The 18,099-nt window shown below is 37.3% G+C and overlaps 2 long non-coding RNA genes across 7 annotated transcripts in view; one reads left to right on the top strand and one right to left on the bottom strand.

The window, feature by feature from the left end:
• LOC112483580 overlaps positions 1 to 18,099 on the bottom strand; it is a 50,505-nt gene that overhangs the window by 6,815 nt on the left and 25,591 nt on the right. The window lies entirely within an intron of this gene.
• Positions 823 to 10,494, top strand: LOC102886923. Of its 6 annotated transcripts, none has more exons than XR_003047711.1 (6): positions 823 to 1,034; positions 1,577 to 1,889; positions 3,300 to 3,496; positions 3,961 to 3,999; positions 4,718 to 4,763; positions 4,989 to 10,494. It is a non-coding gene; the product is annotated as an uncharacterized LOC102886923 (long non-coding RNA). The 6 variants fall into 6 exon arrangements; XR_001517300.2 differs by having other exon boundaries at positions 826 to 1,034; positions 1,577 to 1,844; positions 3,353 to 3,496; XR_001517299.2 differs by having other exon boundaries at positions 826 to 1,118; positions 1,577 to 1,844.

Below are 18,099 nucleotides of genomic sequence, written 5' to 3'. Positions count from 1 at the left end.
AAAAAAAAAGTGATCTGTAACAAGGGAAGACTAATGTTCTCGATGGAAAGAAATGAATATACCCACAGCTTTTTAATGTTGGTTAACATAAAACTGGCTTTGAAGATTAAATGAAGAACATCCTTTCTATTATGATTCATCTTACTTCCAGATGATTAGTAATGTCAGACCATAAAGATTGTAAATTTTTTAAAGAAAATGAGGGAGTAGGATTTGAAATATGCTCCAAAAATCCAACAGCAGTAACTATAAAATGGTTGAACAAACTTTATAAATTGTCATGAATGCTTTATAAAGAACGATAAAAATATGCCTTTGAGGTCTTTCCTCATTGAGAGCCCTTGCAATCTTTCCCCATGAATGAGCTAATTGATATCTTTTCAACTGACCAAAGTTATATAACAATAGTAAATAGATGTAAAATATTTTATAAGCACTCATAACCCGCCACTGCAGGTTAGCAGCCCTTTCCAGCATGCTCAGTGCTGCGGCTGTGAGAAGGTCACTACTGCAGCCGCTGGCTGGACTCAGAGCTGACATCCGAGCTGAGTCATGCTGTACTCAGTCTTTGCTTCTTAAGTTCAGAACTCTACTTTTCAGCCTGCCTAGAGAAAATCAGGGTTTTAGTGGCCAACATGTTCATCAAATCATTCAATAAGTCATTCAGAAGTCATGGCACACAGGATGGGGGAAAATGAGTCAGGAACCAGCTGCCAGATGTGACTCTTACTTAGCTCTCCCGCTTGGGTGTGTGGCCTAACCTTTATGTGGCTCAGCTAGTAGTCAGTCAAACGTGCATAATATAAATTCCAACCTCACAAGTTACGAGAATTAATTAGAAAACCTTAAGACAGTGCCTGGCATTGTAGTAAGGATTATGTAATTGCTGAATATAAAAGTGAAATTCATGGATCTGTCCCAGAAGTATTCATTACATGCCTACCAAAGGGCAGGCACTGCGGGCTGCTCTGGATGACAAGGCGTCTGCCCTCATGGAGCCAACATTCTGGTTGGAGAAAGGAGACGATAAAAAGGTGAAATATTAAGAAGACAAGATTACTTCAAACACTGATCGTTCTCCTGGAGAAAATAAACTGGGTGATGAAATGAAATCTGAGGTGGGGAGATAAGGAATTAGTCAAGAGATGTTCTTTTTATTGAGCTGGGGCCTAGAGGATGAGGAGCCGGCCACGTGAAGCACTGACAGGAGAGCTAGAAGGGAGAGAGTGGACAACCTAGTGTGAGCAGAGCTTTGTTAGAGAGGATGGGTAAGGCTATCTAGTAAGGGGTTGCAGAGTCGGACAAGGAGCTGATAATTTAGAGACTGGTAGGTCATGCTAAGGAGTTTGGATTTTAGTTTTGACTTTAAAGAGAATTTATCTCTATTACGGCTCTTTTAGTTACAAGTCCACAAATTTTACTTAAATAATAGAATAAAAATGTTGTTGCGTATCATCAAAACATATTCAAAGGGTAAACGTGATCCCAGCAGAACTGGATTCAGACCTTCGACGATCATGACTTCAGGATAATTTTTGTTTCTCCATCTTTTTTCCTCTTTTGGTTCCACTCTCAGGCGAGCTTAACATGATAAAGACAGCTGCTATCGTCTCCACACAACCTGTTTTTCAATGATTACAGTGAAAATCCCTTAAGGTAACTCATTGTTCTGGATTGTCATGAACTCAGTGTGATCTGCGGTGCCTGAATGATTTGCTCACCCCTACGGCCAGGGGGATAGGTCAGTGTCACAGGAGCACTATGGAGAGAATGGCGATGAAGGGCTTTCCCAAAGGAAAGTTGAAGTGTTCCCAGCAGAACAAAAGGGGATGGATTCTGAGCAGGTAAATGCAAGAGATTTCTATCAGATGTTGAAGAGTTTTAACCAAGTAAGTGATACTCTTGGTTAGTAGGCACACTTTTTTTGATCCATAATTTGTTCATTTGAAAATATAATTTTTCTTATTTTTCTACAATTTAAAAGATTCTCTCTTTAGCTGCCATCCTCTCTGATGGCAGAAAATGTAACCTTCCCAATGCCAAGGAAGCTCAGTCAGATTAGTGATTTTCCTTCACCTCATTCCTCTCTTTTCAGCTGAAATGATCTGCATGGTCGTGTGCTTATGCAACATCGTGGCTTAATGAGTTTGGCTTTGGGGGAGTTCAGGAATAAGGTCCCGGTTCCTCATGTGTCCATTCTGACATCTATTGAAAGGTCATTTTCCACTTTTCTTTATGTTTCAGCATGTCTCCAGTGGCATCTGTGGAGAAGGCAAATTTCCATCTGATGTGCACGCACTGGTCCATGCACACTACATCCTCTTAGCTCCTCAGAAGAATCAATCCTGCATCCTTCTAAAAACCAGAGAAACTTTCTGATTCTCTCCAATACCATCAAAACTTGGGGAAGCACATCCATCCCTCTGCCCAGAAACTGTGCTACTGTGTCTAGTGCTCGGATAAGACCCCTGGGTGTGAGGATCACAGGAAGACTTCCTGTCCCCTTAGGCTCACTCATAGGCTGGGCACACGAAGTCTGCTCTCTGATCTTAGCCTCTTTTGGAATGGAGACAATATGGAGAAAATGGCCTGAGGTGCTCCAGAGAATGACCCAACCTTTGTCTCTATCGCTCTCTTCTCAGGGTCTTCTTCTCCTGCCTCAACCCTGATTTTTTTTTTTTTTTTAACAACTTTAGGGTAGAAAAACTGGCTCTTTCATTATATGCATTATTCTTGATGCTATTTGTGACATACAGCAATTTAAATTTTAGTAATCAAAAGCCAGCCTCTAGGAACTTAAAAATTATTTACCATATCCTATATTCTTTGCTTAGCATTTTAAAAAATCTGTTTTTGTTTTTTTTTAGAATTGACTTTTCTCTGTTTGCTGTGACTTCCTTTCCTTAAAGCATCCAGCCCAATCCACCCTGGCTGATGTCTGAACATCCCTCTATTGATAAAACCTCAGTGTGTTCCAGATCCATTGTCAGTTTTTCTGGGAGTGTGATGGTGTACAAGAGAAAGTTAATTTTTCTGAACCCTGTCTTCCAGGTGGCCAGATGACTTATTTATGTATTTTCCTAAAATAGAATTTCCAAGAGCATTTTTAATGAGCAATTGCAAAATTCAGTTTTTGATGATAAGCAACAAAAATCTATTTTATTTTAAGGGGTTTCCTTGGTTCACATCTGTAGCTCACAGATGGAACGGCATACTATAGAAAATTAGGTAGCTTGTCACCACTATGGTGGTAAAGAATACCTGTGACCATCACTCATATCTTTGCATCATTTATTCAGGTCCAGGGAGAGAGCATCTCATTGGCCTGGCTTATATCACCTTCTACCCACAGAACGCTCTGGGGCAAGGAGAGGGGTTATCTGATGATCTCCATGACTCTATAATAGGAAGCAGAAGCTGCTTCTCACCAAGATGCACACAATGGGAAAAGGCAAACTTCAAGGTGGTATGAGAAAAGAGCAGAACTACTGCACAGGTAAAATAACTAGGTCCATTGCCATGCTTCTATGAGTCTATATTTTATATATAACAATGCCTACGGACAATTTACTTAATTCTCCCTTCTATGCAAAGTTTTAGTTGTGTTATATGTATAAAGGAAGAGCACACAAATATTTAGATTCTCTGCTGACCTGTATGGATCTTTCTTTTCTAGTAACAAGTAGAAAATAAATGAAATGTCAGAGGTAACATAAGAAACCTAGTTTGGAGAAGAGTCAGAAGATATAGAAAGAGTAGGGTAAGAGAAGGGGAATGAGAGAAAGTCTGGAGTGTGAGAAAGAAAGAAAAATAATTCAATTTACAATGATGCTATGAAGCAGCTTTGAATGGAAGACACCTAATGAATTTCTCTCTCTTTCTCTCTCATCCTCCTTCCATGGCTCCCTTCCTCCCCCTGTCTCTCTCTTCTCCTCTTTAATTTTATTTTGACACCAATAGCCATTCCTTGGTATCCGATGCTGGCAAAAGACTTATGAGGTAACTTCTATAATCTTAACTACACTCCTCACCCAAATGATCACCACAAAATGACAATTCAACAAAAAATAAAAATATTACACAAGTATTTTTAGAATTTTATTTTCTTTTTCCCCTAAACTTCTAGAATCACCTTTAATGTGTTCATTGGAGTGAATTTGTCAGCATTTCCCATATAAAGCTGACTTACAGCTTTGGCTTCCTGTCATGGTTATGTGGTGAATAATCATAATGTGCTTTGAAAATGTATAGTTTTGTGTAAATCTAAACTACAGTTCTATGAAAGCTTGCCCACAAATGTGTTTTCACTAAATTTGGACAGCTTACACTGAATGGTGAGAAACGTGTATAACTCCATTTCCCTAACTTTAATGATTTTTTTAACAAAGTTCCCTTTAAATCTTAGCTGGATACAGACTCACAAATTTATTCACTCAGCTCAGTAACTGATAGGTGTGTCACTAGATTGGCTGCAAGTTTTTGATAGGATTCAAGCTATATAGCTTCTTGTGATTCCAGTTGTACGGCTTTTTAATAAAAATAAAAATACTCATCATTACTATCTTCAATAATTATTGAATACTGACTATCTTCCAGGAACTGTGCTCAGCACTTTAAATGTCATGTTTCTTTCAACCCTGATAGCCACCTTATGCGATTATACATTATGTTATGTATTAAGATACCTATTATCATTGTTATTATCCCAATTTTACAGATCTCATGAACAGCTAGTAAGTAGTGGGACAAGACTCCAAATCAAGGTATGCTTATTCAAGAACCCATTTTTCATTACATAATTCTGAAAGTGATGGGCTGGAGTGTGCTTTTGGGCAAGGGATGCTTTCTTAAATTTAACTTTCTAACCAGTACTTAAATGCATGAGATTGATGACAGCACTCTAATATGTATTGACTTGATATTGGAATAGGACTTTTGCTAAGCCCACCAAGACACCAAGTCATTGATTTATTTTACTTTCTTCACAGCACTTCTCCAATATGAGTGTGAGTTGAATAGAACAACAGCTTTGCCTTTCCTACACTTGTTTCCAGAGCATCTTAAGAAATTGACCCATAGCAAGAACTCTGAATATTCATTAAATGTTGAAGTTGCAGATTGAATCCAGACCACGAAAATAAGCACTACATCAGATATCTAGATGAAATGAAAATCAAGCCACTATCCCATGGATACTGTAATCCGTTTCCCAGTTCTTTCTTTTTTGCATTCATGTTTATGAGTGTGGGCATTGTGTATCTGTGTGTGTCAGTATTAATTGTGTACTGATTTAATGAAATTCCATGTCTGTGGGAGAACACTCAGAGTACTTTCTCCAGCCTTACTAGCATGGAGTCTGAAAATATTTAAAGCCCTAAATGTCTTTGAAAATTATTTTTAAAACAACATATAAAGGTGATTAAAAATATGAGCTCTTGATCTGGCAGCATAGGTTAAAATCTCTATAAATTCTAATTTTCTAGTTACTATATCTCTTCTTATGTTTCTCATACACATATAAGCATTTACTTTTCTTTGATTACAATGTTTATATGTTTCATTTCATTTCTAATTTTACTGGTTTCAGTTTCCAGTTGAATGTTGAATAGAAGCAATAATAGCTAGAATCATTGTCCTGTCCTTGATTTTAAAGGCAATGCTTTCAAATAAATTACAATAGTTGCTTTATATTATTATTAGATTTCTATTACTAACTGTACTGGTTGTCAATTTATTTCCTCTCAGCTCCAAGTACATACCTTATTGCCTACTCTGTGAAAATGGAGATGGGCCCTTTATATATTTTTGCTTTGACAGTTGGCATGTTGCTAAACTTTGACAGTAGAGGGCAATAAAGATAACATGGGTTATCCCTTCTGGTGAGGAGCGCTCATTGGGCATACTCCTGCAGCTCACTGGGGTTCTCCAGTGCCAGCTCCTTCAGTACAGGTAGCTTTTCCAGTGTCCAGCTCTTGAAGCACAATAGCTTCTCCAGGGCAAGGCTCCTGTAGCACAGGCAGCTTCTCTAACATGAGGCTCCTGGGGTACGTGCAGCTTCCCAGCATCCAGCTCCTGCAGCACAGGCTGCTTCTTCAGCTCCAGGATCCAGCAGTGCATGGAGGTCAGCAGCAACCAGTGGCTAGTGGCATCCATGGGCAGCCACCTTGCATTGTTTCATTGCATAGTTCCTCCAGCAAGACATCCCTTCAAGAATGGCTTTCCTCAAAGTCCTAGAGTAGGCTTTTGGCAATTTCTAGAGGGCAGATTTCCAGCAAATTCCACTGGTATAACACTACAATAACTTCTCAGCCCTCTTTTTAAGGAAATCTGGATCTCAGTTGGGGATAGAAGGAGGAGGGTCTCTTTTGGGCACTGTAGCTCAACCCTAGAAGCAATGCTGCTTCTTATATATGCTACATTCTTTAGCATTCTCTTTATTTCTCACTAATCAATCCCTCACTTATCCCAATAGTTTATTATAGTTAAAAATTCTTTGTATTAAACTTCCCCGGTTCAAATTGCTGTGTGGTTTCTGTCTCCTGATTAGATCCTGACTGATAGATCAGGTTAAGTAAATTTTCTCCTATAATTATTTTGATAAAATTTTTATTGTAAATATTATTATGAATGGACTCTGAATTTAATCAAAGGCATTTTCTACACAGATTGAGATAATTATTTTTTAAATTTGATAATGTGGTGATATATATTAATTTTTTAAAAAATATGAAAACATTCTTTCACTTCTTGGATAAATCCAACACAGCCATAATTTTTTTTATGTACTGTTATCTTTGGTTTGCCAATATTTTCCTAGAATTTTTGTGTGTATGTACAATACACACAAGGTTGAGCTGTAATTTTCCATTCGTTTGTCCTTACCTGGTATTAGTTTCAAGCTTATGCAAACCTCATGAAATGTCTTGGAAAGAGTTAGACCGCAATTATCACTCCAATTCCTTTTCTTTCTGGCTGCCTTTTTCCCTTTCCTTGAGCAGCTGCTATAGAATCTCTGTTTATTCTCTCTGCCTTTGCCTTAGATCTCCATCACCTTTAATTTGGGCTATAACGAAGTCTTCCTCCGTTTCCCAACTGTGTTCTCCCTTACCCATATAGCTCTCCGAGTTAACACTCTAAACATCAGCCTTAGATAGTGCTCTATTTTCTTACATAATAATACTCCTGAAAACTTACCAAAAGTAAATATGTACAAGCCACCAATGGAATTATGTACTATAAGGAAAACTTTCTTGCTGAAGGACTAAAAATTGATCACAAATTCCCCATTGAGATTCATCTTTTATATAGTCTTTAGCATGTGTTCTTTCACTTTGTTTTTTTCCTTCCTAATTCCCCATGTAGTCAACAGGCTTAGGTTTGATGAGTCTCTGTGTTCAGCCTAATGAGTTCCATCTTTATCTCAAGTTTATTAAGTTCATGAGATCTTTGCTTGTTATCACTAATAGCACTTGAGGGGGGACAATATTTCCATTTATAAAACAATAAAAGTAAAATACAATAAAACATAACATATAATTTTTTATAATTTCTGTGGTCAAATGCCAACATACTTATATATTATACGGCAAGAACTACAACCATAAAAGTAACTTATTACATGGGATACAAATATGTAAATTTAGAACATAAAAGGCAGTTTTAGGGATTTAAAATATAATTTCTAAAAGTGAGCACAGTTTGAAAATATCTAAATGATCAAGGGCTCTATTTACAAAAACTTTTGGTGTTTATTATTCCCTTAAAAATAAGTCTAAACTTTCGAGCGTGTCATTCAATACCATCTGCAACGCTAGCTTACTTTTCAAGCTAGAGCCTTCAGCATTCTCTTGCTTCCATTACCCCCATGTACCATTCACCATTGTCTAACATGCTTGGTTTTCATGCCTGTTTCTGTACTCATGACTTGCTCTCAATCTGGCTTTACCATCTCATCTTCTCTTCTTTCAAAGTCACTCTAATTTTTCCAAGTCTTCTGGAAACACTAACTCCAACATGAATCTCTCTTCGCCCTTAACCATCCCTAGAACAAATTTGTTTTCTTTTATGTTTCCAGCATATTTTATTCTTTTGAAACTGTATCTTTTGATTGGAGATAACTTTACCAGTTTAAGGTACAGTATAAATCAAGTCTCCTATTAATATTTCAATTAAATAGCTTGAGTCATCATTTAACCTCTTCCAACAATTCCCTCTTGCTCCCAGGGTCTACATTCTAGAACAACTCTGAGAATAATAAAAGTTCTAATAACTGCTGACACTTGCGTAGTACTTACAATATGTGTTTTCCATACATTGATGTATGTGGCTATGACAACAACCCTGTGAGTAGATATTATTATAATGCCTTTTAATATAGTAGGATACTGAGATATAGAAATGTTAAGTAATTTGCTCAAGGTCACACAGCTGGCCTCTATGGCCTGGGTGAATCACTCAGAGCTTTACAGTGAGAGGAGCTATAAGCAAAAGGTAAAGAAACTGGTTTTGTTAGTAACTGAAAACCAGGTCGGCACAAGCAGCTTTGGGGCCCAGATGACATATTGTGACACAGTAAGAGAAAGAGACTCTCTTCTGACTTCTGAGTGGCTCTCATCCTGGCCTTAGTGCAATGAGGACTCAGGAGGAGACAGTGGCTCAAATACCTTTGAGTGTTCCATCTGAGCAGCACTGGAAGCCAACAATCAGCACATTTATCAGCCTACTCATAAAGTACGTAGCAGCGCTGACACAGCGAAGGCTTCAGTTTGGAGGATATTGATGAGAAAAGCACTGGATGTTAGAAGTGTTGGGGAGATCTCTCTGGGGATGTCAGTAACTAGATGAGACTCAGATAAACTACAAGTCCTCCATAATGAGCAGCTGAGCAAGAGACAATGAAATCTGTATCGTTATAGGATGGGAGACTCCCAAGTTCCTGTAGTTTTGTGACATCTAGTATGACTTTGGATACACAGATGATTGTATTATCTCTCATCTATAATTATCTTTCAAGATATTATCATTTCTATCTCAGGTATCTAAGGAAGTAAAATTCAGAGAAATAACTAACTTACTCAAGACCAGGATTCTTATAGGTAGCAGAGCTGGGACATAAAAACAGCTAATTCTGACTCTAATGTTCACATTCTCTCCACTGTGCATACTGTCTTCCTGTAATGGATTAAAAAAAGAAAGAAGAAAATTGTATCTTCTGTTCGACACCAGGAAAAGCATTCCTTTCTCTATACTCGGCATTTCTCATGACCCAAAAATTAGAATTCATTGATAATTTCATAAAATGAAGTCCCCAGTGAAGAGTTCTGTCCTCACCTGAGTTAGATAAACCTCAGTATGCTGCTGCAATCTCATAATTCTCAATGTGGTTTCCCTTAGACAATGTGATTTCAGAGGTAGCTATCACTTCTGATGTGTGAATAAATGCATCATATACCACGGTTATTCACTATCAGTTCATATGGCACACAGATGAGAGCAGGACCTTCCTTTTCCCACAGGCCAACCTCACAGAAGTACTTTCTTTAACATTTTCAACAAAATGTGCCTCTCAAGACATTATATTCACCATAAATCTGAACATTATCCTACTTAAGAAATTCAGTGAACCTCTTATTAAAAAAATTAAATTCTATCTCAAAAGTAGAAAGGAGAAAAGGTGTTATAATATCATTGATGGAAATATAAATCAAACAGAGGACTCTATTGAATTTGTATTGAGTTCATATTAGTTCTGATGGAATTATTAATTTTATTTGTCATAGGAAATGTGATCATGCATCAGATTTAATTCTGGATAATTTACAACACCATAATCCAGAGGGAAAAGAAGGAGGAACATTGCTTATGGGCAAAGTGAATGGTTTCACTGAGAACCTGTCTGCTGATTTTATGTGGGTCAGGGAAGCATATGATTCATTTGGGCACCTTGGCTGAAGGTGTGACTCCCCAGGGTGGGCTACTTTAATCTATGTCTACTTCTGTTTCTCTATGAGCCTGCTTGAATTGATTTTGTCAAGCTGGTGAAGTGATGCCATCCTCCCCTTCCTTGTACTAAATTCTGACTGGCTAATAATCAGCAAAGTTTCAGAAAATGAAACCCCCATGGTGGAATTAAGAATTTAAATCTCCATGCTACACACTTAGTGTTTTGATTGGAATGCACGAATGTAACAGATTTATATAAATGTATAATTTTATAAACTATATGTATTAGCAGGAGGGGAGGGGAAAGAAAACAACTTTGTCTGGGAGTCACTCTCTTATAGTTATGTAAAAGTTTCCGAGCTAACTTCCTGAAGGAAAATGAAGAATATATTTTGCCAAGAATGTTTTCCTCCACTATTTTAATCCCAATAAGTTCTATGTGTCTCAAAAACAAATTCATTTTTCTCTAACGTCTTTAATTTGTTGATGCTCATGATTTTCTCAATATTAATTTGAATCAAGGTGTGAAATAAAACATTAGTTTCAAAAAGATGTATTTTGAGTTTTGTACTTGCTTAGAATCTAAATAGGTTTTTTTAAATATTTGAGGTTTTTCTTCCTCTGTTAACAATCATGAATAATCTACTATTCTTGCACAATGTAGATGATTAAACAATAAAACATGGAAGCAAATCCAATAATGGAATAACAATGAAAACTGAGGAGGGTTGCACCAACACTAGGCCACGATATTTCACTGAAATGGTTGATATTTCTTAACAAATAATGTGTTTCTGCTTTTGAGGCTGGTTTGTGAGAGGCGGATTGACTGCCGAAAATTTAGTAAACTGTTAGAATATCTCAAGAAGGAAAATTTGTTGAAACAAATCTTCAGGTAAGCACTAGAACCTAAAAATGCTGCAAAATGAATGCCCACCCTGTCCTCTTAGCTGCGAATGCCTTATCCGCTTGTCTCTCATCACCCTATGCCACCCCCACCTCCAGCTGGCCAAACTCTTTTTATGTTACTAAATCTGGTTCAAATATCACCTTCTCTGTAAATTCCCCCCATATCTTTCTTGTTCCTTTCAAACCAGTTCTCCCCTTTAAATGCCCAAATTGTTACCTGTATCTTTCCTGAGGCAGATTTACTTCTCTTTACCATGGTCATTTGAAGTACTGTCTTATTTTTCCTACTTGACACCGAAAGCTATTACAGTTCAGGTTTACTATCCGATTCATCTTTGAATTCTTCACAGGGCTTAGGGAGTGCTCCACTCAGATCAGGAATGATAATTAAGAGCTTTCGCTTATTGAGAGTTTACTATCTGCCAATCAGCCTGAGAGGTTTTATTTAATCCTTCAAAAACCATACAAGATAGATACTATTATGATTTCTATTATACAAGTATGAGACCTGAGACTCCAAGAGAATGAATAACTAGTAAATATTCAAACATGGGACTCAAACCCAGGCAGTGTGATTTCAGAGCTAGTGCTCAAATCAAATAAAAAGAAAAGGCACTAAATCATAAAAAAAGTGAATTTACTAAGTAATGGAGAAAATCAAAATCAATACAAAACAGAGGCTAAGATTATGTTTTCCAACCTTCTACTACAAGAGCATTCGAATAATTGAATCCCCACTTTTCATGCTCTAACCCTCTTGAAACCATCACAAAAACAGCACTCCATGGTTTCCATGGTCTTCAGGTCAGTTTTATTCTAATAGGTAGAGCCAGGATTTAAATCCAAGAATATTGAAATCCAAAGCCCTGTGTTAACCACTACGCCAGGGCTCTCTAATCCCTTCACCCTTTATTTTCAACTTCTGTTGTGCTCCTTAGAGCTCATTTGCACTGTGTTCCTCTGTTGCCCAGTTGACCATGACATAAACCTTCTCCCTTTAAAGTCTGTCTCATATATTCTTCATCTTCTAATTTCTCCCCCAGCCTCCTGTTTCCAAGGTCAAACAAGTCATCTTTTTCATTCTTTCCTGAAGGTCAAATTTTAGGACTCGTAACATTCTTGCTGCTCCTGTCTTAAGTTATGCACACATGACATTAATATTAACTGACTGCTTTGAATTATTCAGTTGTTGATGTAATAATTGTCATGCGCATTTTTCTGAAAACAATAATTGCAAGATTGCACAGGCTGATTCGGTAACTCTGCTGTCATGTGCATGAATATAAAAAAGAGCAGATGAGAGTAAGGGAAAGTAACTGCCAGCTGGAACTTTGGAAAAGAATGATGTTCTGTAACCTCAGGAGCCACTGAGCACAACTGAACCCTGTCTATTTTTGGCAATATATTAAGGATACATGTAATATAGTGGCTTCCCAGCCCTGCCCCCTACGCTTTTGGGTGTATGGAACTGATCTAATGTATAATGGTAAGAGCCTTGTAATCTTGGTTGCATGGTGCTTTGAGTTAGACTATAGCTAAGAACTATTTTTGGCATTTTCTTTCTATCGGAATTCATAATGATATAGCAATCCTGGACACACATCTTTCCTATGTTCCAATATTTCTGTACTTGCTCTATAGAGAACATGATTTTTCTGTACACAGAGCATACAGATTTTGTGAGCTTATTATACAGAGCTTTAGTATTGATCTTAGTTTTTTGTTTTTTTTTCATTAGCCTCTATCAAAATGCATGGGAAGAAAGAAGAATTTCATCATTTTGTTGCATATACCATAAAATACAAAGTCATTTCCTCCCTCATACTCTTTAGGGCTTTTCCTTTAACTTGAATTTCTCCATCAGAAAAAGTATATAAAAGAAGCACTGAGTAACTGTAAAATATGTCTTAGTTATCGCCATAACTATGATTATTATTATAGTTGCTATTATTGTTTTCATTATGAGGCAGAGAAACAGTCATCACCAGCATTGTCTTATTATTGTTTGCAATGTGAGAATTTAACTTGCTTATGTCAGTGATGAGTTTCCATAAAAAGCCTCATCTGAGTATGTACTCAAGTCCACCTTGAATAGGTCTTTATTCTTGATCCATGTATAATTTAAATATGTCCTTGCATTTCCTTTTTTTGGTTTTGATTCTAATCTGCTCTCTTATTATCACGTGTACCTCAGCCCCAATGCCGCCCTACTTTGGAACACTTCTCAAACCTTCATGTGCATAGATATCACCTGGAAATCTCACTAATAGCCCCATTCTTAGTAGGTCTGAGTTGAGGCCAGAGATTCCGTACTTCTAACAAGTTCTCAGGTGATGCTGCTGCTGGTGGTTCTGTGGACAACACTTTCAATAGAGAACAACTATATGCATATTAAGTTTAATGTCAATTAAACTAATGTAAGAGGTATCCTTGATTCTTCTCTCTTCTTACATGCAAAACCAATCAGTCATTCATTCAACAAATATTTACTGAAACCCATTCTGAATCAAATATTCTTCATTCTAGTGCAGAGGCACCTACTTTTTTTCCATTTCCACTGCCACTACCACCAAGTTCATGCTACTATTATCTCTCTTCTGGGCTTTTGCAATAGCTGCTAAATGCATCTCTCCACATAACATTCTTGCTTCCCTCTTAAATCCAGTTTTTAATAGCAAAAAAAAGAAAGTAGATGTTAAAAAATGCATTTCTAATCATAGCGTTTCAGCATATCAAATACTTCAAAAGCTTCCCATTGACTTTAAAGATAAAATCCCAAATTTTTAACATAAAAAATCAGCAAGATCCTGCTTACATTAATACCTTCATTTCCCATCACTCTCCTTCTGGCTTTTGATGTTCCAGACACTATGGCCCTCCTTTGGTTATTAAAATTGCTAAGCTTCTTTCCATTTCAAGTCTTCTGCACATGTTGCCCCTTTGCCTGGAATGCTCTTCCTTTTCTACTTTATCGAATACTATTCATCCTTCATAAATCAGATTAATGTCACTTCGTCAGAGAACCCTCATTTGACCTTTCAGATTAAGTCAGAATATCCAGTTACTAGTTCTTTTGGTGCCACTTGTTTCTTATTGGGGGCACTTTTCATAGACATAATTACAATATTAAAGATGCAAATTAGTCCGCTTACTCTGAGAACTAGTTGCATGAGGGCATGAATCTTGTCTTTTTCTTATTTTTATATACCTAGTTCCTAGCACAGTGCCTGGTATATAGATGTCAACAAATATTTAATAAGTGATTTTAAAAAATAGGAAGAAGTTAGAACATCCTGGTCCATCTGTATCCCTCTGTGAAAAATGGAAGTAGTTTGTCAATTTTCAATGACCACTCTATAACAAAATACACATTAAAATGTTATCTAGTCTCTTAGATGTATTCATAAGGTGTTGCTGTATCTTTCAGTGCTCCCATGTCATTAATATGGTATCCATTTTCCTTTAAAGTTCATGAGATGACTAACAGTAACTTAAATTTCTTGCATGTGAAAAATAGAACCCCAGCTGTTTATGTATTTGAGAACTGTTTAATATACTGCCACATACTACCTCCTACTGCTTCATAAATTGTTTCTGATGACACACGGTCTTTGTAGATGGTAAATTATTACATGTGTTTAAGAATCCTTTGTCAAAAAGCAAGATAAATCTCTGGGAACTACATCCCAGAAAACTTTTGTAATTACATTATTTGGGTAATCTTTTCTCTGGCTGACGAATGTCATTTGTAAAAATGTGTGTTGAAACTATTTCTGAAGTTCTACCACCACCGTGGGCCTAAGGGGATGGAAATGGAGTTTCTGATAATGGTCCTTGAACCCTGCATGCCCCTAGATATTCAGGACCACAAGTATGCCAGTCTAGGAGACCTATGATCTCTTGAGTAAGTATTATTTTAGAAATATTTTTCAAGTTCTGGAAATTCATATTTAATTTTCTGAAATCAGTGAAGAAGCAAAAAAAAATTTTGGAAAATTCATCTATCCATCTTCTGTCTAGTAAACATAAAAATAATTAAAATCGATAAACTGAATATGGCTTGGTTAACATATCTTCTGAAGGCCTTGATTACCATCTGACCCAAGAAGATCACAAGCAGTGACCTCGGCACCACCACCCCCAGGCCGACACATTCTGTATCTCCAAAGTGGTGATTCTGCTTTATTTTAAGCCCTTAATGAAGTGGGGAGCATTATTCTCCTTAGGTCCACAATGGGCTCCCGGACAGCAGCAGCTGTCAGCCCAGCGGGTTTCAGCTTGCTGCTCAGTACAGACTGACTTAGAGCCTTGGCAAGGATGAATGAAAGCCCTGTGTTTATGGGAAAATGCTTAAGTTGTCTACTCTCTTTTTGTTGCTATTGTTTTACAGTCCAAGTTCCACTTAATAGACAGCAGGAAAAAGCTGCTCCATCCTCAGTAGCAGTGGAAACAGTCATTCTCACTGTCTTGCACCAATATAGCTTAACTGAGGTCATCAACCAACCAACAGAGTGATGGTAGGTGCTCTGCAAGTGGGGGGATCTGACTACTCACCACCATATGGTTATTTCCAGCCACATTCCGGCTCTAACTCTTACCTTCTCACAGATGCATCTCTAAACTTATTCCATTCCCAGAAGTTTAATAATATGGATATACTAAGCAGAGTTTTTACCTTTTCCTGTCTTCTAACAAATCTTGTTCCAATTTTTGTCTTCCATTTTCATTAATCATTTGAGTTAACACACTTAAGATGTTCGAGCTTTAATATTCTAGCTGAATTTCCCAATTTATAAACAGGGTAGATGACGAAAGTAACCTATCTATGAGTGAGTCAAGAGGCCTCAGTTGCTCGAGTGAAGATTTTTGTTTTAGTAGCATTCTAGATATTCCTCTCTAATTGTCCTAGCCTTCCTAAGGGCAAACGCCACAGTTGTATCCCCAGAGTATCCTGGGACATGCTAACACACACCTTCATCTTGTCCACTTAGGTTTGGGGTGAGGGAGAATAAAGGTTTGAAAATGACCCACAGGAAATAAACAATCTCTTGTCCTAATTCTCTCTCCTCTTCTTTACTCTGCACATGTACTTCTCTCCTCTCATCTCTTTATTTCACTACGAAGCCTTTTTCACTCTTCTCTTCATTCATTATTTAACAACATTATGCTGAGGCCTACCATGTTTTAGAAGCTGTCGTAGGCACTTGAGATGCAACAACAAACAAGACAGAATGCTTCCTGGCCCAGTTTACATTCTGGTGAGGGAAACCAACAGTAAACAAGCAAACACAGTCATAATCAGGAGAGTAATGGGTTGCTTATATAGATACTAACAGTGACTGGTTTCTTTCTACTTAAAGTAGAAACATTCTACTTAGTGTTCAGAAGAAACTTCTCTGAAGAGTTATATTTAAGCTGACTTGAAAGAATGAGACCAACTGGAATATGCAAAGAATGTGGAGAAAGACATTTCAGGCAGAGAGAAAATAAGATAGCAGGAAAAAGCCTGTATTTAGAGACAGAAATCCATTGTAGCTGGATGATAATTCAGAGTGTCCCCACTTGAGCTTGGTGAGAGAAGCTGGGGCAAGATCACATGAGCACCCTACAGGTCATAGCAAACTCTTGAAGAACAGTGTTAGGCTCTTCGTGAGGAATTATCTTGTGAGAGTTCTAGTGACTGATTGGTAAAACCAGGTGATAGTTCCAAAGCAATCACCTACTTGGTAGGTTATGTGTAGCCATGATCAGACTAGACCTGGGGTGAGTGTCAGGGGAGAAACTCAAGGAAATCCATTCTCAGGACTGTAATCCACAGAGAAATATCTGAAAGGAACAGCTTTCTCATTTTCTAGAGTACGCTGTGTAATATAATATATACAGTGTTGTATATTCCAGCACTTAAACTGTGTCCTCTATAGTATTTCCAGTCCCTGCTTCTACCCACTGGGTCAACCACTTTACTATACATTTAAGACCTATTTATTAGGCATTCAGGTTGGTCAGGCCAATATAAATTTCTCAGGAAATTTGGCTGAGCCTAGCCTGCTTAAATATAGACTAAAACAATCTCAGGAAACTCTGTGTAGCTTCTCATTCCCATGGTTCTTTTTTTTTTTTCTTTCTTTCTTTTTTTTTTTTTCTTTTTTGTGGATGCCTATTAGGTTTGTACTTTGTAAAACAGTCCACATCTGTTAGTATTTGACTTTTTTTCATTCCTAATATGCTCTCATCACCCACCCTGGTTACATGTTAAAATGTGATTGTTCGATTCCTAAATCTCCCCCTTCTACTTGTTTTTTGTCAGAGGATTACCATCGAGCTGTAAACTCCTAATACTTTTGGAATAGTTTTAGAAATTTAAAATATAAATGCACTTTCTGCATTATTTTCCAACAAAGCGTTTTTTCAATCTTACTTCAAATGAACAATTTAATTGACTTCCATAGGCTCCTTGAATAATAGATTGAGCCAAAGGCGAAATAATGTCTTATTATTTGCATTATTGTATTTCAGAGCACGTGACTGACTAACTCTGGTGGAGAGCTAGGAAAGTTACATATAAAGGACCCAGATGGTGGAATACCACATGTTCCATGTCTCAGTATGAGAAACAGCTCAAGCGAGTAAACTATTCCCAGACGTTTATTACATGACCCAGATCTGGAATAATTATTGTGCTTCTGGCAAGAGACAAAGGTGGAAAATGGACATTTAAGTACATTTAACATTAAAGGAATTATTGCATTCTTTTCTGAATATAATCACCTGTAGCTGGAAAAGTAATAGTTCCATATGTTATGTTCTTTATTGATTTCTGTTAGATATTTGCACTTGTTTGACCTGAGTGTAGGTGTAGAATGTTGCTAACCTAGACATTCTTGAGAACTTAGTAAAACCAAGTGGTTATTGATAATAGAGTAGTACATGTAGAGCAGGATCCCCAACTCCAGGGCCACAAGCTGGTACTGGTCTATGGCCTGTTAGGAACCAGGCCACACAGAAGTGAGAGGCAGGCAAACAAGCAAAGCTTCATTTGTATTTGCAGCTGCTCCCCAGCACTAGCATCACTACCTCAGCTCCATCTCAGATCGTCACGTATTAGATTCTCATGGGAGCACCGGTCTCTGGTGCCAAAAAGGTTGGGGACCACTGGTTTACAGTATATAAAAGCTAATATTTCTAAAATTATAAATAGTACGCTTTTGTTAAAATATCTAAAAACATGTTCTCCCTCTGTTACAATTT

The sequence above is a fragment of the Pteropus alecto genome, unplaced genomic scaffold, assembly GCF_000325575.1.
Source record: "Pteropus alecto unplaced genomic scaffold, ASM32557v1 scaffold164, whole genome shotgun sequence".
NCBI lineage: Eukaryota > Metazoa > Chordata > Mammalia > Chiroptera > Pteropodidae > Pteropus > Pteropus alecto.
This window is presented reverse-complemented; position numbering and strand designations above follow the sequence as displayed.